We start from the raw sequence: 26,588 nt of genomic DNA, 5'->3' as shown, positions 1-26,588 counted from the left end.
TTTGTGTGTCTCATGAACTCATTATTCATATGGACAGAAGATTCAATCTGCCTTTTCCCATTTAGTAATGACTAAAGGCAACAACAGGTAAGGAGTAAGTCAGCTGATGAATGTAGGAGATAACTGGTAGTGAGGAGGAAGAGATATTATGCTCTTTGCCGCTCAGGAGGTGATGTGTGTAATAGGAAGCCATTTAAAAATAGGCTAGCATTTAAAATGGGTTCAGATAGCAGATAAAGCAGCCCCTCTCTGCCAGAGTAATGAGTTAGGACCCAGTTGCTCCATTAGTGTAGACACACACACACACACACACACACACACACACACACACACACACACACACACACACACACACACACACACATATGCACACACCCAGCTGTGGCAATTAGATGTTAGCAATCATCAGATTATCATTTTTACACAATAAGTTAGGACAAATCATCAATATTTGCCTGGTCAAATGGATGCATGCAAATGAGATGTGCTAATAAGCATTTGTGCACATGAGCATGCATATCTGGGTAGCATCTTTCTGGAAGCATGGTTAAATGCATGTTTTAGTGCAATATGAGTTTCTTTTATGCATATTCAGAAGCTAATGTCTACATGGATGTGCACTTATTGGTCTATAGTCAACATGGGACATTGGGATAATCTGGCAATGGTGTAGCAGCAGATTAGAAAATAAAGAAGAGCAGATGGGTCTCTTCACCCCCCCAATTCTTTTGTTGCCTGCAGTCTAGAAGGACAAGTTTAGTACAAACCCCCAGCAGAAAACGCAAGATGGCCGATAGATTGCTGATCCAAAAATGTAATTTTTCCATATGCCAACACAAAATCATCATTACATTTTCAAGTTAATTGCTGAGGTGGTGCTGAGGGTATTTCATTTAGAGAGACCATATTGCTAGTGAGAAGCTATTTGAAAGTCAAACCACAGAAGCTTAATGACCAAATTTACTGGTAACGTTAGCTGACAAAATAGAGGCAGGCATGGACAGAACAGGAAAGACCTCATAAAGTGTGCCTTTCTATTATGGGAACTGCCCAACTGACGGATTTTGCAGGGATGTTTAGGAGCTGTGTTACACAGCTGATCCCAGACCTAACATTTGAATCAAGCGAAGCAGATCATCAAAGACATGCAGATGCACTTAGCCTCAGGCCCAGCAGTTGGCTTTGCATGAAGGTCTGCAAACAACCGCCGACATCCTGCCAGTAACTTTAATGTCACCGAGGCCAAGAAGTGTGTCACTCCACTTCCATGTATAATGTTTGGGTCAAGGTATACATCACCTCCAAACACAAGTGTAAAAGATGCAAAATCAGTGCATTACCTGCAGTCTAGAAAGTGATCTTGAAAAGTCATAAAGCAATGAAACTTTTGCTTCCTTCAGAATAGATCAGATGTTTATTTCTGTTTATATTGCCACCGGCTTCTAAGATATGCCTTCAATTGTGGTTGTTTTTTCAGCCGCAGTAAACTACAGAGACGAAGGTTGTATATTGCTTCTCCCTACTCTGTTCCAGCAAGATACCACATATTTCAGTTTCCATTGAGCAGCAGTAAAATTGACAAACAGTGATGCCTATTACTCAGCCACTAAGGCCCATTGTGGAGGCAAAAGCATATAAATCAAGTATCATTACCTACTGTATTTTGCTGCCCATCTGTCCTACTAGGTCACAGCAAGATGCATTGCACTTGATCAAAGTGAGTTCTATTTCTGAATGCTGTGGTTATACAGTCAGTATAACACAGGGAAGCAGAGTAACACAAGCTTTAAAAGAGTGTTGCAGAGCAAGAATGGGAAAAAGCAGGAACATGAGGTCATGGCTCCCCCTATGGTGCAAAAGGTGTAAAGCAAAATGTGCTGGGAGTGGAGACCCTGGGAACTTCTGTCCTTTCACCCTACTAACCTAGGAATGTCTGCAATCGCCAGCTGATGCACTCAACAAGCAGGAAATGAACAAATAGGGACAATTTTTTATTTCTCCAAAGTTTTGAGCATAATAAGGAAGGATGCTCATGATGATAGTAAATGAGCAGACACTGATACTAGGGATGCAGAAGTTGTTTGATCCAGTGTCAGGAAGAATCTGGCTGCTGAAGGCTGCAGAGCATGTGGGAAGGAGATCAGAGTGTTTTTATCCTGTTCCGAGCCTCAGATGTCAGCCTTAACAGAAGTAATGATCCCACCCTCCACCTGCTGCGACTCCCTCATATTAGTAACTTTGTACATAAAATTCATGAAAATGCTGTCTACAGTTGCCAGACGTTTAAGGAAACACTGAACTAGAGAAAGAGAGAAAGAACCAGAGCGCTGGTTTGGAAGTCACTACAGTGATGGTTACTGAATTATTTTTGCTTTCCCTGAAGACTTTTTTAACAGACGGGGAAAAAAAGTTCTATCCTTGTTGCAACTATTAAGGAGTTCGCAAATGCAGCAGTAAAAGCAACACAAAAAAAATACTTCTTTGTGTATCTTTGACAAGGGCCTTCACCAAGTCCTTGCAAAGATTGGAGGAATTTGAACCACATGTCGGATATCCAAGCTTTGTGCTTTTATTTTCCCTGAATGGAGTCTTAGTCAGGTACCCTTGGTTCCTGCTTTCCAACAAAGTAGGGTCAGGAGGTTAGGCAGGTTGCCATTAAGCCCCTCTTTATCCTTTCACCCAGCAACCCCATGCCCCACCCCCTCAACCCCATTCACTATGCAGGAGAAAGGATCCAGGCTTTGTACTTGCTTCGTCACCTCTGTGCCTTTAAGACTCAGGAGACTCGATCGTGTCTCAAGTAACAGCCCAAGGGAGAGGCATTTTCAGCCTTGCTACCAGCACCTGATTGGTGCTTGGTGGACATGGGGTTGGGGTGGCTACAGGCTAAGCGAGTTAGTCAAGATGCCCCTCTCCCCAGAAATGCTTTCTACCTCCTCCTAGGGGATCCCAAGGCTTTGCCAGCTGAGATATATAATCTGTCCTGAGCATTCTGGGACTGTCCATGGGTATCCTGGCAGGTGCCCTCAAAACCTCTAGTGGTATGTGCTCAGGAGGCATCAAGATCAGGTGCTGAATCACATATGGAAGAACAAATTTGTTTTTAGTGTTGGTAGTAAGGGGGAAAGGACCCCAAATTAAGCAAGAAATCGAACAAAAACTCAAAACCAGAGCATCAAAAAGATATATAAGGAACTTGAGAAGAGATAAAATTCTGGATACAAGAAGCACGACTCCTGCCATTTTAGCTGCGATGATCACTGAATATTCACATCAGGAAAAAATCTCTTACAATCTTCTCAGAGGGCTAAATGGAGTCTTGCTGAGTTCCAGACAGATCGGCCCTGACATTAAGGGATATAAATGAGAAATTGTGCAAATTCTGGGAAGTATTAGATGTACAGCAAATGTGTGGAGAAAGAGTAATGTGAACAGAAACACAGAGTGGAACAAGTCGCCGCTGATTAAGATCAGCCACTCACTAGTTATTCTACTGAAACTAGAAAGAAAAGATTTCAAGGGTGTTACATCAATACATGAGAGCGAGTGAGAGAGAGATAGAGAGCACAGTTTTCTATGAGGGGAGTGGAATTTACTGCTCTTATGCTTCATCAGTGTGCTGCAGTGGTGGCTGTAAATCTGCAGATTGATCAGGCTGCAGAGCCAAAGGGTTCCAAAACCTTATCTCAGAGTAAGGGCTCAGCAAAGTCGAAGACTCACTGTTGGTGTGAGTGATGGCCCCGGCTATCTGGCTTCCACCTGGATCCTGCTGCTTACAAGCACAAATATACACACAGTGTAAACAGCCGAATAACCTCTTTCTTCCAAAACCATATGTACATGCACTTCCTTATATATACAGTCAAGGAGAAAGAGGGAATGGTAAACTGATAAGACTGAGAAAAGCTTTGTGCTCCTGCAGGAGGTTTACATGCAGACATCTTCTTCATGCTCTTCTTTCACAAACACTTCCCTGCAGCACAAGACTCGAACCTCTTGCAAGATAAACAATGGCCTCATCTTGGTTGGATCCATACCTTCCTGTCAGTACACCTTCCATGTCTGCCAAAAGACACTAAACTCAACTCAACTATGCACACTGTTGACTGAGGATTACCTTTATTGGATGTCTCAAGCCTGAAGGCTGAGGAGACAAGCAGACTTGCCTGCTAGGCTCACGGAGGGCATCTCCCTTGTTAATACTGCAGCAGCCTTTGCCTTCAGTAATACACAAGGTAGTGATCTCGCCTGGTGGATGCCGGGGAGGGACGAAGAGTTTGTGCTCGGAGGGGGGAGAGAAGAAAGCTGCAGCCTGCTAACCCCACGGCAATGATACTGCTGCTTCCTCCTGCTTCTCGTTGTGAGTCTGAGGGTGTTACATTTGAAGTGTTAGTCTGCTTAGCTGGCAAAGCCCCTAAAATAGCTCAAAAGGATAGCTGTGGAAGACAGAACCTGTTCGTTTCTATTTTTAGAGTATGCGTGTGGAAGACAGGGTGTGAACATGCAAAGAAAACGAATATGACCAGCGAGTAATTTACACAGCCCTTCAAGCTGTCGGCATATTTGTTTTTTATAATCTGACAACTTTGTAAAAAAGTCACATAATACTGATTTTAATAGATGCGATAAATGATTCAGTCTGGGCCATCACTGACGGGTTGTTTTTTATTATTATTATTATTATTATAAAAATGTCCTCCTGATATTGTTGCCTTGAACACAAGAGGCTCAGATGCCTCTAATCTCTGTGATATATGGTCTTCATCAGCTTTTTCAATTAATGCCAGACTAATCCAGTAATCATTTTGCAAGATCTTAATTAATTTAGTACTGCAATTTAGTTTCTCTTATCAAACAGTAGGCATCTCTCTAAAGAAAAAAAAGGCGTCCCTGTGGAAAAGTAAAATTCCTGCAGCCTACCTTGATGCTTCACTATGTCGTATCTGCAGAAAAGCGCTACTTTACACTTACTCTCCCATGTTCCGTCCCTCATTCAAAGCCTGAATAATTAGTATAGTAGTTGTTAATAGACACGTTGCCTGCTTTGCGCTAAAGCAGCTGGTTGTGACTATTGCACGCCTTGGTGAAGCCTGTTATATTATTCAAACTGTTTTGCAGCCAGAATTATCAAAGGAAGAGAATTCCAGGAAAACACTGTTGGGAATTGATAAAGAATTGCAACTGTCAAACAACACATGCAAATATACAAATGAAGACGTGGCATGTCCTCACTTGACAAGAAGTTATTATAAAATCTGGACACCAGGTTAGCGAGTAATAATGAGGATTGTTTGGTGAACAGAACACAGTTTTCTTCCTCACCTTAATCACAGACGGTCACAACAAAATATATATATAGGTATTTAGAACATCAGTGGACACTGTCTTAAGGACACCCACAGCGCTCCTCGTTCTCAGTGTCTTTACGAAATCAACGTGGTCCTTTGGGGCAGACACTTGTCTTTCTTGTGGCTGAGTGGTGACCATAACTCTTTCCAGATGCCTCTCTGTAAGAAATGGAAAGGTGGTTGTACAACTACAGGGTGAGAGAAAGTTAGCAAGGAGGGAGAAACCGAGATGGAGAGGATGAGCTCACTTTTCATTTGTGTTGGCTATAAATAAAGAACACATGCGGGCTATCCATCTGATACTCTTCTATATAAGCTTAGCCATAAATCAGGCTAAGCCAGAGCCTGTACAGATACACGTACATCCTTAGCAGATGGGGTAAATGGAGGGAGAGTGGGTGACTGGAAATCAAGAGGAGAAAGCCCAGGCCTGGATTTTCTGACCCAAAAGATATTGCGCCATTCATGCTGTACTTTCATTCCATCGCTCTAAAAGGTCACCTGGTGGGAGGCTATAGACTCCCAGATACTTTCTGTTGACTCTTAAGTATTTTTCTTGTACGAAAAGAAGGAGAAATGTCACATGTGGATTTCTTCTTAGATTAAATGTCGGACTTAGTAGTGATTTAGATTAATGTGCTTATTCTATGGTAAAAGAAAGACTTGGAATGGGCGAGGATCTGCAGGCTGAGATTTGCTTGCGTTTGCTGGTGTTGATGTGTTCTCTGCAATAATGTACCATCAGATACACCAAACTTATATCACTGCAACTTTCCTTTCTTTTTATGTCTTCCTCTCTGTCTGTTCCGTGTGATCCTTTTTTCTTTCAAAGCAATATTTCAATGACCCGTTTGTCAAATTAGACACTGTGTTACCAAAGAGCATTTTCTGGCAGGGCATGCGTGGTTGAAAAAAAGGGAGAGAACACAGGATAAATAAACACAGGAGAAGGAAAGGGGTACATTTTATGACTGATGGCTTTCAGTGTGTGTGTGTCCCTGCGTCATTTGGCACCTCATATAACTGTTACGGTTTCAAGCATCCGCGTACCTGTTATTCTGTCGCTCCACAGTGCTCAGCTCTTGATTTTTAGCTTATGATGGGATTTGTGTTTGTTACAGGTTGGTCAGAGTTTAAAGCTTTTTCCCCTCCCTCTCAAAACTGACACAAATAGAGATTTGTTAATATTTCTCGAGATAGGTAGACAGGAACGTCTAAGCATGAAAAAACAAATGGACTGAGACAGAATAAGGGAGAAATCTTTCTGGCTGTAGTTTAATGATAAGCAGTCCTGCTACTCTGTGCTGCTCCAGAGTTATTGCATTCTGTGAGGACGGTGGAGGTGTGCAGGGCAGAATCATATAAAGATTGGAATAAGACAGCAACAACTGCTAAGATAACCAAGCACACAGTATTGTTGTGTTTCTCTGCTGTAAAATACTATTTCTTCTCATTTTGATGGCCATTTGTCTTGCACTGACAGCGCCCACTGCATAAGAGGCAGCTCTGTAAACACCACTAAGTGAAACTGCACACTCGGTCCATTGCTGTGTTGCATCCCACTGTGCATCCCTTCAGCCAAATATCACATGGGATTTCTATGCATTTCCAACTAATTGCATGTCGAGGCCGGTGTTAGTCTGTACTATATGGCAAAATCAAAACAATACACTACATGCACAAGTCTTAAGGCCCACCCCTCATTTCTCTATATTTTGGTAGGAGAATGGGAAATTGTTACAGCCGTGTATGTTTCAGTGCTTTTCTGAGTCATTAATTTAATCAATTTTGTTAAGCTCTCCAACACCACTGGCTGAAATGAAGACCCAAATCTCCATCATGTTTTCCAAAAGGCTGTATACACTCAATGTTGTGCCTCCTGAAGTCCTCTGTGCATTCTGATGACAACAGTTTGAACCAACACTTTCAAATTTGGATTCATCACTCCATAAGACCTGTCGGCACTGAGTTTTAGTCCAGTTCTTGAGTAATTTGGCGTACCTCACTCTTTACTCCCTGTTTCCCTTCCTTAAGAATGGCTTCTTGACAGCCACCCCTCTCCTGAGACCATTTGTTAATGAGGCTTCAGAAAACAGTACATGGATCAACTGAAGGGCCGGATGCAACTTGGAAGCCTGGAAAACTAATGCTCAAGACCACTTAAAAAGTGGGAAGTGGCTTCAGATATTTGCACAGTACTGTATGTTGGAATAACACAACCAGCTCTTTAACGAAACTGGGTTATTATTCATGTTTCATTAATACATCCATATGTCCAAATATTTCAGTTAAGTGACTCATATAATCACATCATAAATAACATTAGTTTAATATAATTATAAGTTTAAAGAATAAAATACAGAAAGAATATTTAATATATGAGCTACCTAGTCTTAATATTTTATCATGTTTAAACAAAGGTATTAAGAGTAAACATTGAAGGAAGTACATTTCATCAGTGTCGAGCATTCTTCTGTCTTCCTTGAGGATTACACGACTGTATTTTCCATCTACTAATACTTCCCTTTTTAAGAAAAACTTCCTGAGATTCTTGTTTCATGAATGGAGTGTAAGAGGAATAATGTGGGCGCTTTTTGTGTTTTTAGCTCCACTTTTTAGTTTGTCAGCAAGATAATTTAAAACGAAAACCAGGCTCAATTTCATGAAACTTGGTGGAGAGCTGAATGGAGGAAAAAAAACGGAAGCAGCATTTACATTTTACATTTAATAAAAGCTGGGCAGTCTGTATAATAATGATGCTAACAGGTATATATAGTGATGGGAAGGGCTAGAAAAACAGAGCAAAAAAGCAGCCATAAAACTGGGACATACTTTGTATGAGACATGACACGAATCGTGCGAGTTCACAGAACAAGTCAAAATTTGCAATGGGTTTTTGCACGCTTCAGTTGTTGAAATGTTTTTAATAAATTCTGGATAAGTGGGGAACTCAAGTGTGAAAAAGGGGAAAAGAACTGTCATTCAAAAACCCCTTTCGGAAACAAAAGCCATAAAGAAAGGATTCCACAGGGCACGGAAAATCCAAATTAGCTCTGTCGTGTTCATCTTACAGTCATTATAAATGAAATGAATTTAAGTGTCAGATTATTAGAATATGTCAGAATATTCGTGTCACTGTCACTCACCTTCCACAAGCTAGCCTGAGGTGATATCAGTGACACTAACACGGGCTAAAGCGCCACTTAATTCTCTTTCACCGAACACAGCACAACCCGCTAGTGACCAAAACATCTAGCTCATAGTAATCTGCAAACAGACCTTTTAAAGACAAAGACAAAGAGTCGGCAGGCGTTTACGCCGAAAGCGCTATAATGTACACACGTGGAAACTTTGATGGGTTTCAGTAGCGTTTCAGACTAGCGCTGACCTCCTTTAGCGGAGCACAGAGATAAAAATAGATGACATTTGTTTAATATCAGACTAATACATAACAGGTTTCAATTTTTTTCATATGCCTGCATTGAAGGTATTTGTGTGATTTCCTGAGAGAAAAATTCAACAAAATCCATCTCCTCCAGCCACATGTCTCTGTGGCTACCTCCCTGCTCTCTTATTCCCAGCACCTCCCTTCATCTGCCCACTCTGCTTCTCTGCACTCTCTCAAATGTCACTTTGTTTGATACACAGGGGTGAAGACCAGGGAGGCGCGCAGACAGAGATTTGGCTTACTGAGACGTTTGCTTTATCATAGATTGTTTAATCCAAAACCTCTCCTCGGATGAAAATACACCAGACTCCCCTGGATCGTTCCTTGAGGCATGTTGCCAGTTCATTCCAATATATACTGTAGTTCATTGGAGCCTGTGGCTGGTGGAACATATTGTATGAGTGTTTACTTTTATAGAAAGAAGATTTAACTGTGAAGCAGTACCAGAGTATCAAAACTACTCTAAAAGTTGCAATAAAAACAAAAATGCGTGTTTTTTAGTTTTTTTTTTAATTAATTAATTTTTTATTACTAAGATCAGCTTAATTTCAATCCTGACTGCTAGCAGAGACGAGGTGAACAGTGTTTTGCTGCTGTGTGTTGTTTGTAATTGAATCCTTCCACGGCTCTCTGGAAAGCCATTAATCACTCACCTAATTGAGTCACGGACCAGTAATTAGCGGTGATTGGGAGCACGATGGTTGGAGTGATTCCCTTTGATTAGATACCCTTTAACTGTGGCACGGCAGACGTTGGGAGAACATCCACAGTGCCCCCTGTTGAAGCTGACAGCTCCCCTGGCACATTAATTCGTAGATGTGATCAAAGCCAAGAACCCGTGCCTACAGAGGAAAACTCCTACATCTGCCTCTGTGATCCTCACATGACCACATGGAGGTCAGTAGCCAAAAAAACAGCGATGAAGACTTTACAAACAATGGGTGTGTGTGTGGGTGGTTCTTCCCTCTCAATAAAGCTCATTTAAAAGATATTAGTCAGTGAAACTAAAGGAAAGGACAGAAGACATTGCGGAAAATGGAAACACTTGCATAAATTCTAATTAAAATGATAACAACTAATAAGATTATGTTCTTCACTCTACCAGACTCAGTGGCCACACACTTGCCAGTTTCTCCTTGTGTAGTTTATCAGTGTGTGCACACAGGAAACCCAAGGATGGTCAAATAAATATTCAATTAAATTTCCTGGGTATTAATTAATTTCTCTTATATCCAAAGGTAATGTCACCAGGCATGGTAACAATAAAATGTCTGAATATTGTCAAAGTTTTAAAACACAACTTCTCTTTGTGTTGAGGCTCAAAATACCTCCCACTCGACCGTCACCTTGATTACATTGATATTATTCATTAATTTCTGATTGCAGCAGGGTTTCGTTTTGATTCAGATGATAGCAAAACCAGAAGAATGATTTCATTTTCAAAAAATGAAAAGCATGACTGCTTGAAAACTTATGCAGGAAATTACCCTGTTTAAGTTTTAAACATCTCAAACTGTCCTTGGCAGCAAAGTCCAAACATTACTACCCACGACTTGTAAAAACAGGCATGATGCTGAAGAAGTAGAAGGTAAGTAAATGAGTGTTTGGTTCCAATAATACTTTTGGAGCAAAACTAATAATAATAGTATTCTGGCGTCAAATTAATGGTTGAGGGAGATGGGTACTGAGATGCTACAGCATCAGAATTATTGGCTGGCATGTGCATCGGTGAAGGCAGATGACTCTTCTGGACATCCTGTTACTTTAAAGGTTGATCGGTCAACTTCCATGGTGAAAGCACGGGTTAACTGTAGCCACATTGCAAAGTAAAAGGAAACGAAAGTCAATTGAAACAAAAACACAAGCAGTCATTGTCTTGGTTTTATATGATTTTTTTTCTTTCACATGTCAGAGTCCCACTTTTATTATCACTATGCTAACAATTCAATTTGAGGGATTTTCTATTAATGTAGAGGCGATGCTACCAAAAATAAAGGTCTTTTAAAAGCAAGGAGTTCTTGCTTAGTCCTAGCACGTTTGGCTTGCAGCTCAGATATCTTGAAGTAGAAGGTGATGCTCATTGTCTGTGTGAGATTATGCCAAAAGCAACCAGGTTGGCATAATGACAGTGTGTTACACAGTAAGACAGACAAGGGGAAAAAGCTTGTACTCCAAACAAAACATTTCAAGGACTTCTTTAGAAGTGTTGTCTTTTGGCAGGAACTCTATTTGCTTTGGACTTTGGCCTTCGCAACTTTGCAGCCTTTTACATACATAATAAAACTATACAACACACTTAAACATCAGTCTCAGTAAGTTTATATTCTGTGCATGTCAAACATTGCTCAGCCAAACATTTCTAGGCTACTAAATCAGAGTGTATGCACTCCTTGAGGATAGAATAGAATAGAATAGAATTCAACTTTATTGTCATTGCACATGCACAGGTACAGGGCAACGAAATGCAGTTTGCATCCATCCAGAAGTGCTTTAGTGATATAGATATATTACAATATATATTAGCAATAATATAGATATGTGAGTATATTACAGAAATGGGTCTATTATGGTATGTTATAATGTACACGGTATGAAGTATGTTGTGAATATTCTATAACTATAAGTATGTACAGGCTGTAGTGAGTACAAGCTATGTACAGGATGCTAGCCAATCAGAAGTATGAGCCAGTTAATACATGACCGTATGCAATACAGCCAAATCAGAGAGCAGGACTCAGGATCCTCGACCATTATGACCACTTGACCAACACGAGAGGTCCTGTGAAAATTTAATTTGCTTCTAAGACTCATTCAAATACATAAAAAAATAGTAATGTCAGCAAACCTTGACTGGCATTATTTTGTCACGCTATGAACAACTTTAATTTCACACATGTCTGCACGACATCATGTTCAGGGATGACTTGTTTTGAGCATTTACAAAAAAAAGACCAAAACTGTCATGTTTTTTTTTTTATTAATTGAGTGTTTTCAAATAAATGTAGATGCTTCTTGGCATACATTTCAGCAATGATGGCAAAAGCAATGTGCTGCCAAAAAGCAAAAAAGCATTCATCAGAAGATAAGTGGCAAATACACACAGAAGTAACAATCTGGGAGTTAACCTGGTGAGCTCTGCTTGGCTAGATAAAGGAGATTATCTGCACTGTTGTGAGCTGGGGCCTAGTTTATGTGTGTGTGTGTGTGTGTGTGTGTGTGTGTGTGTGTGTGTGTGTGTGTGTGTGTGTGTGTGTGTGTGTGCTTGCTTATGTACACTTGTTTTGTTTTCCATTTGAATGTATTCAGGAATATACTGTGGTTTACTGTGGATCCCCCCCACCTCCGAGGTGGACTCTTGGGTTCTCAACGCTTGTCTCAGTGTTCCCACCTTTAGTTTTTAGAGACATTATTGCCTCTGTCTTGGCTTCTTGTCACAAAAGTTAAAAGTTAAGCAACTGGGAGGATTTTCTTTCAGGAATAAACATGTGTTTAGTGTCTCTGCAAAGAAGAAATGTTGTTCCTTGTGTGCAAACAATTAGACACACAGGAACAAAATAAATGTAAGTCATCAATTAGGCCCATCAATTAAAACACTCAGACTGCCAGCTAGCTCCTTGGAAACCAGGAGTTGGCATGGCAACCAATTAGGCAAAGCTACCAATTCATTATGTAAACAGCATGGCTAGAACACATCTGCAGCTAATAGGATTACTTGGCTCAGTCTACCTTTTGTGTATTAGTCATGTGGTATGAATATAACTATATGACAATTTTTTGATAATGTATTATGTGCCCACTGCCGGAGGCGCTTATAATAGAAGGGTTTGCCTATGTTAAGCAGGCGACCATTTTTTATTTATTTTTAGTTGTCGTTGTTGATGCCGTGGCCTTAGTCGTGTTAAAAAAAATCAGTGTCCAAATGACCAAACCACCAACAAACCATCAAAAAGAAGTGGAGGAGGATGAATATGAAACTAAATCGGATTATTCAAACAAAGAAACTTTCTCAGAATGAGTAGCAGCTGTGCTTGTAGACCCTCTTCAGGTCCTCCAGATACAGATTCACTGATGTGCAGAAGGTCAAGACAACCAGAGTCTGAAGTATAATACGTGGCGTGTTGAAAGGGAATTGAAATGAGTCTAGGGCTTTATTAAGAAGACTCACGGATTGATTTCCTGTCAGCAAGCATCCATGATGAGATCGATGTAGTCAGGATGGGATATAGAGATGGAGGAAGCAGGAGAACAGACCGAGAGATCTTTCCATTCTTGGAGCTGCCTCCGACTGCCTAAGGTTCACACTGGCTGATCAGCAAACCAAGCAGAACTGCCTTCTTCTTAACTAATTAAGACATTACTGGGAGGTCTCTCTATCCATATTTGATGACGATCCAAACCACAATTAAGATGAGCCCTTCTACGGAGGCTGTAGAAGTCTGATTGATAGCTCCCACATAGCGAGGCTGATAGGTGCTAGGTCAGTGAGCTGGCGTCTTCTTTTGCAGAATACCCTTTAACCCCTGTCTAGATTGGTTAGTCCCCACTGGGAGCTGAACGTGGACGATCTACATCTGCTTGTTAATGAAATAAAAGAGCAATTTAGGTCTCCTCGGCTCCCAAAGGAGCACATTTCATCTCCTTAACGATTGGCCTTCGTGAACCCAGCCTGGCATTGCTGCATTTTATCATAAGTTATGCCATCAGGGAAGCTTATTAAAAATGAACTGAACTGAAAGGTTTTAGGAGGCGCAGATGAAAATGCCAGAGGCTAGAGTTAGCCTAATTGTTTATGTAAAATTCCAGAAGCAGAAAACAAATTAGTATGTTGTCATTGGCCTCTACACATTAAATGGTATGAATTGTGTCTTTTCCCCTTTTTTAGCATTTCTTTAGAGAAATTATTGCAGGCGTATATACCTGTCTAAAACTATTGTGGGTAATGCCATAAAATTAAACTCAGCTGAGCATACAAATCCTTGGCTTCGTGTCCACAAACCACATATTGAGCAGTGTCATCACCTACTCACTGAGGCTCACTCTGCTGGATTTAAATTCAAACTTCACTGCAGCTCAGTATTACTGATTAACATCCAATCGACCCATCTTTCTTTTTCAACAGAAAAGGGGCTCCAAATGGCATTGCAGGAACTTAAAAATTCATATTTAATAGAGATGAAAATACAAGGCTTTGGTCCGGATAATTGGATGAAACTTTGCTGCACATCGAGCTTCTCAGGCCTCACTTCATTTTATGATAATGATAATTGAAAGATGGCGGAGGAAAAAAACTATATTACAGAGCTGGATTAACAAAAGGCCCACACTGGGTGCTAAATTCACTCTTGTTACACTTGTACTATAGCAGTGTTGAGCACCAGGCCTCTGGTTATAGCGCACTGACTCAATTACCGCCCCTTTAATCAAATTTTTCCCCCTAAGGTCGGGATACGCTTTAGCTGCAGAATAGAGTACCTTTCGTTTTTCAAGCCAAAGGAAATTCCTAAATATCCTCATATTTATGAGCTTTGACTTTTCTTTAATATGATACCGCATAAAGTCTATTAATTTAACTGTGTTAGTGTTATAGCGCTCTCCCTATGAGTCTGGTGAAAAACGGACACAAGCTCAGACGAGACCTGGGTGGGGTTAAGCCTACAAGACCACCAATTTAGCTGATTTGAGATTATTCTCCCTTTTTCAAGGGCAGCCATTAAGTTACAATGGAGTCAGACGTTATTGTGAGAATTACAATTTCCTCCTCGTAGAGGAAAACAGAGTGGGTGACTTAATGCGTTCTGTAGTACCCATAGTGAAGTTATCCCCTCTAGGCAAGTGTATCATTTTAATGAGGTTGCAAAGTAAAGTATTCAGTTTCATATATAACATTGCACCTTTAATAAAGCTGGAATCAATCAGATATTTTTCAGTGAATGTGTTGATAAAATGAGCTTATGAGTCGAGCTGAACCAGAGTAGCTACTGCTGCAGTCTACACGTGTAAATCAATAACTCCAGTTACTGACACAACTTAATTTAGTTCTGTTTGAGTTTATTTAGATGGTGCCAAATCACCACAATAGTCACCTCAAGGTGCTTTCTACTGCAAGGTAAAGACACTACAGTAAGCACGTTGGAACAGTGGGAAGGGAAAACTACCTTTTAACAGGAAGAAACCTCCCGCAGCACCAGGTTCAGGAATGGGCAACCATTTGCTCATGGTGTGAGAAAAAAAGGAGTACAAAGGAAAATGAATAAATAAATAATGGGAAAGAAGACAAAAATTCATGACTTGCAGTAGTGGTATAAACACTACTGAAAAGAGGTAAATGCAGAAGAAATGCTGAGCACATTACATGACATCACAGAAAGACCTGCAACAGCTTGAGCCTATTGCAACAGAACTAAGGAATGGTTCTAGGTCAACTGATCCAGCGCTAACTTTAAACTTTATCAAAAAAGACAGGTTTGAGTCTTATCTTAAAAGCAGATAGTGTCTGTCTGGAGCTGGTTACACAGGAAAGGGGCCTGATATCTGAAGGCTCTGCCTCCCATTCTGCCTTTAGAAATGCTAAAAACAACAAGCCTGCAGTCTGAGAGCGAAGAGCTCTATTTGGATAATATGGTTTCTATGAGGTGTTTAAGATATGATGGGCACTGATTATTCAAGAATTCACATGTACTGTATGACATGAAGGAAATCAGCTTTGGGTGAGACTTCATGTATATAGACTGGATATAAAAGTTGAACGTGTGATTTTATTTACAGCAACAACAAAACATACAGAAAATACAAATGTAAAAGGATAAAATCTCATTTGGTCTTCTGTTTTTGCAGTATTCAGTAAATTCATGTAATATGAGTATTTATATAGTTAATACTGAGCAATATGGGGTATTTAAACATGTCAGTATAGAAGCATCGTGCAGTAGAAAATCCTGCTGTTGTTGAGCAAAGAGCACATTCACTAAAAATGGCAAAAGAAAAGAAGAATACAGCTGGACCTGAAGTACGACTGGTGACACTGATGACTCGCTCTGCGTCAGCTGTCATCTGCATAGAAGCAGCTTTCAGCAAATCTGGCCTGGTTGTCTGCTATATCATGCATGTAACAGCATTAAGGAGACCCTGAGAGAGTTGGCCTTGCTAAGTGTTGCTGTTTTGCTGTGTCGTCTGCATGCTCACTGACCTGAATCAAAGGGCTTTGCTCAGAAGAAAGTGAACCCTACATCAAGCCCCATGCCACACATCAAAGCCTCTGTTAGGTCCTCATGGTCCCGCATGAGTGTATGGGAAGTAGCAGGTTAAATGTTCAAACTCTGCAAAGAAAATATTTAATTGATAATAGAGATACTCATTGGTAACTTTGGCAATAATAGGGAAAAAATGAGTTTGTGCACTTGCTCTCTTACTGATCACATTGTGCAAACCAGAGTGATTACAGAGAACTGGCAACATAATTTAAAAACAGCCCACATGAACTAGACGCTGTAAACAGTCGGTTCAACACAAAAATTTAATCAAAGTACCAGATTAGCCAAAAAACTTTGGGAGAAAGAAAAGCAAACTTCCACTAAGCCACAGAGTGTTGCTAGGGAAAATAGAAATGATGTCCTTTTCAGGGTTCCTACTTGGACAATGTTGCTAATCTGCTGTTGCAACCACAGCGTAATTAAAACTGTTAAAGAAATCCTTAAAGAAAGAAAGTGGTCTCACAGTAATTGTGCCAACTTTGCTATGTTAACTTTGTCTGTCTGATGAAACAGCATAGGGAGCATTATTAAATAATACAGTGTAGCAAGGCTGCCGGTGGGAGGATCAGGTCAAATTATTTTCTTCATTCTAGGTAGGTCTCTGGCTGTATGAGTATAATCCTCTTTTCTCTTCCTGTTTTGCTCTCACACACATTTCCACTATCAATTTTTTCCATCAGTAAGAGAAAATAAATTAGCTGTAAACAGAGCTGAAAGTATCAATTCTGCCACTGTGAAACACTGCATAGCCAAAGGTCTGATATTGTATGATGTCTGTCTACTTGGTGTTTTGTTCATCACTACATATTTACGTGCATACAAAACATATGCTTATGTGAAAACATGCGCTCAAATGGACATTCACGTAGCCTTGAGGCCCTCTGCAGAGCCTCTCTGTATAACTGATAAAAGAAGTCTCCCCAGTCAGGAAAAGTCAGATAGCGTGTCCTCCTTTCTGTGTGTGTTTTGGTGCCATGAGAGAAAATGGCTTGATTTATCAACTGCTGGGCCAAAAGTCTGCAGAGAACAAGCTGACTGATCTAGCTCTTTCAATCTGACAAGGTCTCAAAGACATGAGCAAGCGGGAGAGTGAGGAAGAAGCGGGGAAACAGGGGCAGACAGGATTGGTTTGAGAGCCAGATGATTTAGAGGTCTAATATCAGCCATTATTGCCACTCCTAGTCTTGAGTTTCCTAATTTCCCCCTAATGGAATCCTCACCCATCACTGAGCATACTGATCGCCTGTTAAACAGAGCCCCTCTCGACCAATCATTACGAGGCTCATAGCTGTCAACTGCCTATCAGATGGTGGAAAATGGGAATTTCTGAGCATGAAAAATCAGATAGTGCTGTTTAAGAGAAGTTCCCTGGTGAAACTTTTGTTAGGTGGGGCTGTGTGCGGTATCTAGCTATTATCAGCACTTGCCTCACTTTGAGTCAAAATATCAAACAAATTCAGATGAATGCGTCCCATTTGGTTCACTACAATAATTTCATTATTTGATGCTAAGAAAAGTTATACCTCGAGCCACAAAGGCTGAACAAATAGCAAATTTTACTGGTGTCTCATACACAGTTACACTCTACTTCCTACTTCTAGCTTCTTGTCTGATTACATTGTCTGGCTGTAGTTTCAAGTTAAAAAGCCCTCATCAGTAACATCACAAAGCTCCAGCCAGAGCTGAATCCACACGAATGTGCAAATACCTCCACGAGATGTCACATTGGGTGCGTAGCCATCTCCCTAATTCATTCATTGAACGAGAACTACTGGAAAAGACCCTTGCAAAGAAAGATTAGCTAACACGAGGCCTTTCTTCCTTATGTCAGATCATCCCAGCAAGCTCTTAACATTAATATAATATCCATGTTCAATGAGCACATAAAATATGGTACGGATTATCAGCATGTAGCTATGGATCCCATTGTTAGCTACCAAGGAACACACGACCACTTGTTTCTGAGTGTGCTGAAAAGTTTTGGTCTGTGGCCACCTCACTTTGTGTAATTTTCCCCCTTTCCTGCCTAAGCTTGGAGGCAGCAGGCCAGAGCTCCTGCAGTGTAATGTAATGTTAAATGAAGCTGCCATGCTGTAAACCTGTTATGGAGTTTTAAAAGGCCTATACAGGACCAGCGAGGCAAAAGAGAGAGAAGGAAAGGAGAAGGAGCAGCAAAGGAGACCATTTCTCCTTCTCTTGTTGCCAACCATACAGCTAAGGTATAGAGTGGCTGCGGCTATGTACTTCATTGCTGTCACCAGCCACTTCACCTGGCAAAGGGTCAGCAGGACTTTGGAGGTTTTTGGAAAAGAGATGTTTCCAGAGAAAGGGCATGAAGTGGAAAAAGTAGAGGGCTGGTAATAGACAAGGGGGATGAAGGAGGAAATATGGCAAGACATAGTTATAAAGAAGAGCGAGACCCTCAGGCACTGTGCTAGTCCAGCTTGACCAAATGGCCTCTTTGTAGCCTAGTCATGGTTCTCTTTCACATGGTTTGTTCAGGTGTTTAGTTTCAGTTGAGGATGAATAGAAAGCCCGGTAGTCATAGTTACTAAGTACAGAGGTTTTCTGCAAATGTCACTTATAATACAAAAGCATCTGTTGTTAAAAACTGTAGTTAAAGCACAAGGATAGTGGATTTGTATGCTTTTCTTGGCTGCCAATAAACCAGCCAGAGAAAGCGGTTGCAGAAGGCCTTTAATTACCCCTTTACAAATTGACTGTAAGTGTGAAAACCTGTTTTGTTTATACTGCTTTCTGCAAGTATTTGGACCCCCAATGCAACTTTATCTTCTCTTCTTAATTGAGCAGTTGTTTGCCAGACTAATCTCCAAGGCTTGTGTACACAACAATCCTGCAAGATGCTGCAAATTAAAGACTTATCTTAATCCTCTCCTTCCCAAAACATTAGCCTTTCAGATCAGGACAATTCAAGCCAAATGTTTATGCGTGCGTGTGTGTGTGTGTGTTGTGCAGAAAGTGTAAAAGGTACTTTCAAGCCAACCTGAATTAGCCTGTGTTAAAATATGTATGGAAGACAAAACCAGCCAGCTCACTGTAATGCACGTTGATACATATTTTGAGGATGCATGAGACATATGAGATTGAGTCCTTGAACACTTAATGAGAAACACAGTAGTGCAATAATGTAGCAATTTTATGCTACTCCGAAATGCCCATCAATACCTTTGTCTGAGGTGTAAGTTGTTCCCCGACAAACCGTGAACACCTGCCTCTCTAATCCCATCAATTAATCAGGAGACTAACTACTAGCTTGGGTTACATCCAACATGGCTTTCACATCCTTTATTCTTGCGCGTCGGCCTGTGCAATCTTCTAATCAGAGTAACCCAATCCTTACCGTGTATCCACTGCCCAGGCTAAAAAAGGACGAGACGCGACTGTGAAGGAGACAGATCCTGCTTTCGTGTCTGCCAGCACTCGCATTTTGGCCTCACATCCAAACGCAGTGCACCTCCGCTCCATGCCATTCCTCTTTTTCACTCTCTTTTTTTTCCTTTGACATGCAGCGCACATTCTGGTTTATCCCACATCTGCGTCTGTATTCTAGTCACATATGTAGTGGAGGAAATACACGGGGAAGGTATTAGGCCGAGTGATTTATTTTTCTGAGACTTAAACCAAACCAGAGCCTGAAGACTACCATGTGACCTAACTGCCCATAGTGCATCTAATAGTATTGCATTGCGATGCATTTTCTCCAAACGGGGTCATGTCCCTAATGATCGCACTCATTCATATTGATCTCTAAAATATCATCTTTAAAACAAGCCCTGAGGTTCATGTCGAACGAGAAAAAGCTCCCTGTAGACAGGAGTTGAAGAATAGGAGAACAATATAAGTACATGAAAGGCCAGTGGCTACACGCCAGGTAAAGTGTCCACCTATTTCTATCTCTCTGCCTCTCGGCAGTAATGATTAGCCACAAAAAAATGAACTGTCCTTTACTCACTTCCATAGCTGCTACAACAACCCCCCGTAAGACACACTGAAAGACAAAGAAAAACAGATGCAGGAAGTAGCAGGTGAGCGTGTCTTGTGGTAATGGCGAGTAAAAGAACAAAGTATTGATCCGCCTTCCTACCGGCGTGTTTCCTTCAATTTAGAAATTAGAACAGTCTGAAAACTGCATTAAACAAACCTCTTCATATTGATGCACTGTAAAAATGAAGAGGCTAACACAGAAGTGAAACAACTACTGCAAAGCACACATTCACCCTGTGGCAAAATGGAAATCCCGCACCTTTTTTTCAGTGGCCAGGCCCTGCAAATAAAACCACCACTCTGGAAGAAATTTCTGGGACCATGACGATATGGTCAATCAGTTTAAAAGCTTATAAAAGTCTTTCCGGATCAGGCTTTTCAACATATCAGGATGCTGGTAAAAAGGTTTGGCTTCCTTGGTAATGTTGGCTGGTAAAATGTGGCTCATATTACTTGAATGATACAAGGTTTTGACCATACATGTAATAGTAAATGCAGACTCTGCCACAGGAGCTAAAGCAGTTGTCCTCTGCTGAAACGAGTCGTCTCATAAATGCAGAGAACAACTGGAATCTGGGCTGGGAGGTTTCCTGTGTGTATAATATGCCCTAGCTTATATTGTTTTAAAATCTATTCATGCAATTACATTCCAAGAAGATGATGGGGGGGGGAGCGTTGTTTCCAGAGGGTTACAGTTCCCATGTGTACTGTGAAGATTCAAGGACAGAGCAGGCTGATGAGGGGTACAGGATTTTGAAAGAGGCATAAGATGAGCTGGAAAGTCAGAAACCTATACTGCAGACATCATTTGATATATAAGGGTTAAGGTATCCTGTATAAATGTTTAATCACTGTCTGGGCTCCTGGTTGTTAACCTTCTTAACTGTGGGCTTGAGAGAGCCAATGATACTGCTGTCTAAACACTGGGCATTTGCCTTATCACATCTTAAATCCTCAGCCCCTAGGCTAACCATCATCTAAGAGGTTTGCTGCACATAGCCCTCATCTGACAAAGAGAGCAGCTGTTAGAGTCAATGATACACTTCAGTTCCCATCACTTATCAGTAAACATGGATTGACTTTCTTAGTTTCATGTAGTGTGTGCGTGTGTGTGCATGTGCGAGTGTGCAGTTTGTGTGTTAAGTCAACGCGGGAGCTCCCAGGAAGCCTTAAAAGATAATATCAAGTTTTCAGAACTTTGTTTAGATAAAAAACACTGATCTGTAACCTTTAACACTGCAACCTTTAACAAATGCAACAAAAGTGCCCATTTTGTGTCTGCTTGATGACACAGATAATGCTGACGCCAGGAGCCTTAAACGACATCAGAGAGACGGGGATCAGGTTTAATCAAATCAAAGCTACTGCACCCATGGGAAGAGCCGGTTCTTTAAAGGAATCCTTGCCATAGGATTTTCTGCCCAATGTGAGGTAATATTTGCACAAAAGCAAAGTTGCCCACAATCAGAGTTCTCTTAAGACTTACGAGATGCTCTACTTGCAAGGTTCATATCAGTAAGTACTTTTAACTAACTTTTTGCTATTCAGGAGGAGCAATGAATACACATATTGACAGGTAATCTTAACCTCAGTTTCATATACCATGGTCTACTGTCTCAAACTAGAGTGTGATGGTCTGTGGCTGTTTTGAGGCTTCAGGACCTGAAAAAACTGCCATAACTGATAAATTGAATTGAATTCTACTTTCTACTACAAAATCTTGAAGGAGAATGTCCAAGTCCACCTCTGAATTTCCCACAAAAACCTACAATGAAAGTTTTGGAGTGGCCAGTCGAGACAGATTGAGATGCTTTAACATTTAACAAACATTGTTCATGCTCTAAAACCTTCCAATGTGGCCGATTTAAAACAATTCTTCAAATAAAAGTGGGCAAAAATTCCTCCACAGTGATGTGAAGAGTCATTTCCAGATAGCACAAACACTTGATTACAGTTCTTGGTGCCAAGGACGCCACAACCAGTTATTAGGTTTAGGGGGTAATTACTTTTTCACGTAGGAACAGGAAAGTTTGGACAGCTTTTTCTGTTGATAAATGAAACCATTATTTAAAAACTGTATTTTGTATTTAGGTTATCTTTGTCTAATATTAAATTTCATTTAATGGCTTGAAACATGTAAGTGTGATAAATATGAAGAAGATAGAACTCTAAGATGGGGCAAATGCTTCTTTACAGCACTGTATGCCAAGAGCAGCCTCAGTGTGACCTTTATTTGAGGCTTTCCCACACAGTGATGCCTGACCAAAATAGAGGGGACAGTCTAAAGAAATCAATTACAACCTGATGATTTGCAATATCTCATTTGGTTCAGTTTAATCTTGGTCGTTATGTTTTACAAGGGACCCAAAAGAAATCTGCCAGATTTATGTCCACATGTCTGAATTAAATGCACATACTCAGCCAAATTTGGCCCGCCTGTTCCACCCTCCACATCACATGCCAGACTACCTCCACCACACTTCACCACACACATACACACAAGAGGCATGACTCACCCCTTTTCCCACTGTTCTGCTTTCCATTACGCCAATACGTTTTTAAACCAAGAGAAAAGTCACACTCCTTTTGGTAGGAACCCAGAGAGACAGCAGACAACAATCATCCCAACAACAGGACTGATAAGCAGAAGGCACCAAGGAAAAGTTTATTTACAAGTAAGGCTGCAGAGGAGTAGATATTGCCTGTTTACAAATTTAACAAAAAAATATCGAGAGTGCCTGGATGATATCACTGTCCTCATATTTGTATCTGAAAATCCTAGATAGGGATGTAAAACATAGTTATACAAATAAAACTCCTAAACTTTACTTTAGGTGTTCAAGTAATTTCATGAAAAAAGCCTCGGCCTCATCTTGGACTAGTTCCACATACAGCATTCGATGAACATGAATATGCTGTGTGTGTATATTTAGCAGAAGGGGGAAAAAAACGAGATTCCCAAGATTACACTGTAAACTTTGAGCTTTTAAAACTTTTGCTTGGTTCATGGAATCTACACCAATCCGCTTTGGCATGATCTGGAAAAATGTGCACGGTTTCATTTAAGTGTACTGCCCTCAAACACAGTCATATATGAGTACAATGATGCAATTGTGTGTCTGCATTCTTCAAACTTCAGATAACTTCTCAACTAACAGGCATGTTTGTCTCAGCAGTATTCCACTCACCACTTGGTGTTCCCAGCAGCCCCTTTGCCACAGTTTATTCTCAGCGGAGGGTTTGAGGTTGGTTTGGCTGTAGCAACACAGTGGCTTTCCCAGTGTTGCCGCCACCTGTTGTGCTTATCGGATTGGGGTGACTGTATTGGAGCTAAAATTGAATAAGACATTTGAAACCATGGCGTTGTATTCTCTACCTCTTTTTTAAAATTTTCTAGCTAACTAGTTTCAAGCTAAAGATGAAAGACATACAGCTCTGCTATCACTTTCGACATAAAGACAAAAAACTAAATAGCATTTGGAGGGTTAATGGGCTAGCTGATATATAATAACACGTAATCTGGTGGCGGCAGAACTGGAAGTAGGCTAATATAAAAAAGTGGCAGGATAAGGGTTAAATCGAGTCTACACCATAAATGCACCAAACTTCAGCCAAGAGGCCATGTAACAGGATCCCATCAAGAACCTGAGTGTGTCATTGATATGGTGGTACAAGGTCCTGATCCTAAACTGCAATCTTTGTTAGCCTGACTGTTTTTTCTTTTTTTGAAGCTTTCAAGTATTTGGTGTTTGGGACGCTATTAGCTGCAGATTTTTAAAAACTTAGCTTGAAGACATTTTTTTTTTGTTAAATCAATATTTAACAAAATAATGCTTTTGAAAAACATAATCTTTTGACCTTTGAGAATTAGATAACCTCTTAACATCTTATTACAAATTCTAAAATAACCTTGTTTTTTAGACTTAGACTTTTCTTAGACCTTTACTATACCACCTATTTTAAACTATTTTAAACTCAGTGATGATGCCGCTACTTTTTTTTACTACTTTTAATGCTTATGTTAAAATCTTACATCACGCAATAAATCAAACCACTTTATCTGTAAAGCTTTAACCCTTTAAAGCCAAGCGTATCATATTTAATACGTGAGTTTTTGAGATTACTACAACATCAGCGTGACTTTTTTTATCCTGAAAAAATGATATGAATTGCATGACAGTTTTTTAATAACTAAAATGCAAAAATATGGCTTATGTAGCAAATGTGATACAAATTAAATCTCCGATATGCAGATTAAAATTGTATTATTTTTATATATTTTGTCTAAAGGTCTAACAAACACTCCATTATCAAAACATTAAAGATTTCTGGCAGTTATTTCATGGTTCAGGTTTTAAAGGGTTAAGGGTCTTTTTCACTCACAGGTAAAATGTGAAGATATCAGGTTAGTTTGGGATTTAACATTAATTTGTCAGTTGGAAGCTGAACATGATAAATCTACTGCAGAACATAATACTATACAGCTGTATGTTAAATAAATGACATAGGTAGATATAGATTTTAAACAAAAATCTTACTTCTGAATAGTCAAGAGCTCCAAGTGTTACAGAAGAATGCAAATGAAACTACATTATTTGATCAGTTCCACATAAATATAGTAGGTATCAATGCAACATGAGTAATTGCAGGCTGCCAGCAATGACTGGCTGGAAAAAAACTTTATTTCTTAGAGAGTGTGAGATCTTTCTTTTTTAAAAAAAATCTCTTCTACCTCTCTCGTGGGCGATGTTTTCCAAAATGGACTCGCTAAGGCGTAGCAAACAAGTGAATGCCCAGGCTGGACTGTGGGGGAAAGGCAGATCAATGAGACAGCTCACCAACTCAAGCGTAGCAGCTTTGTGGAGATAGTCCTCTGTGGACAGTTCTGCTTTGGAGACCTGAAATCAGTTTTTTGCTTTGGTCGCTTGTGTGTGTGGGGTTTGCTTATCTGCAGTGGATCCCCAGCGCATGACGCATGTCACACAGGGAGATGGTGTTGCTTCGGAGGTGTGTGGGATTGAGCGACAGAGAGGAATAAAAGTAAACATCTGAAGCCAAAGAGGTGTTGGTAGAGCTGCGATGGAATAAAACAAAACATGAGCATTTAAGGTTAAAAAGTGATCTACAACAAGAATATAAATCCGTTAAATTTAGGACAACATTTCTATACTCAGCATTATCCAAATCAGAACGAGACAGTGCCAGTACACTTCCATCAGATCTTGTCTGTGTGTTATTAATGGAAGTTTTAGGATTAACAGTTAATTTCATATCATATATTGGAGGATTAGAATTCTAGCTTAAAATGCTTAACAAATTGAGAACAGATGGGGACACGAGTTTTCCCAGAAAAACAGACAATAGTCAGGAAGCACATGAATTGGCTTCTTTTAGTCTAGTTCTGTACAAATGCAGCAACGAGCAGAAGAGGGGGTAAAGGTATTATTATCATAAATATATGTGCTTTTACACCAAAACTACTATAACAGTTTGCAAAGGTTCTTCAAAGAGAGCAAAATATGGTTGTTACTCATTCAAAGGAGGAGAGACTTACAAACACAGAGGTTAAAGTGTCTGAATGCATTTTTTAATAGGTTATATGACCCTATTTCACTATGCGTTCAGGGCATTAAAATCAAATTATCCTGGATGAAAAAAATCAGAATACCCCAAAAAGAGTAGTCAATGAGAAAAGTTCCACTCGCAAAAGATAACAATTACCTGAGTCCATTTACATTTAGACTAGCATTTTGCAGCAATTTTCACGCATGTCCGCAGGTACCAGACAGCTCGATGGAGTCTCACAGTTAGCAATAATGGTAATACACCACGAGTCGAGGCTTGAAAATTTAAAATTGAAGTGAAAAAAAGAATCTGCCAATGGCGCCTAATCAGCCAGGGAGAAACGGTGAGCAGGCTGACACAAAGCGTTTTGGAGACCCAGTCAGCTTCAGAAGTTTCTCTCTTATTAATGCCTTTAGATTTCCTTCAACTTAAAACTGCTCCTGGTATTTAGTGCCTTTTCATTACCATGCATGATTGACAAGCACCAATTAAGACCTCATAAATGTTTACCTTTATTTTGACTGTGAATATTTATTTCTTTTTTGATCAATTCTAAATCAAGTAAAGCAGTGTAGAATATTTTGGGGGGGAAATGGACTGGTTAAAAAAATGCATGTTCTCTTGAACAGCCGTCCCCAACCTTTTTTGCGCCATGGACCGGTTTATGTCCGACTATGTTTTCACGGACCGGCCTTTAACCGCCTAAGACCCGAACTCTTTAATGTCATGCATTTTTAATGTCTCTTTGCTCTTTGGGCCGATTGGGACCTGATGAATGTAAAAACAAAGAATTACCAGATTTTTTTTTTTTTTTTACCTGATTTTTGTTTCTGAGAAAAATGAGATCCACATATGAGGACATTCACTTTAAATTTCGATAAAGCAGTGGAAGTATAATGTCCTCGTAAGACGATATCAGGCCCTTTTGGGTTGTCAGTCTAGACAACCCAAAATGTGATGGCAACATATGTG

Source organism: Aulonocara stuartgranti (assembly GCF_965226115.1).
Source record: "Aulonocara stuartgranti genome assembly, chromosome: 15".
Classification (NCBI taxonomy): Eukaryota; Metazoa; Chordata; class Actinopteri; order Cichliformes; family Cichlidae; genus Aulonocara; species Aulonocara stuartgranti.
Note: the sequence above shows the minus strand (reverse complement) of the source record.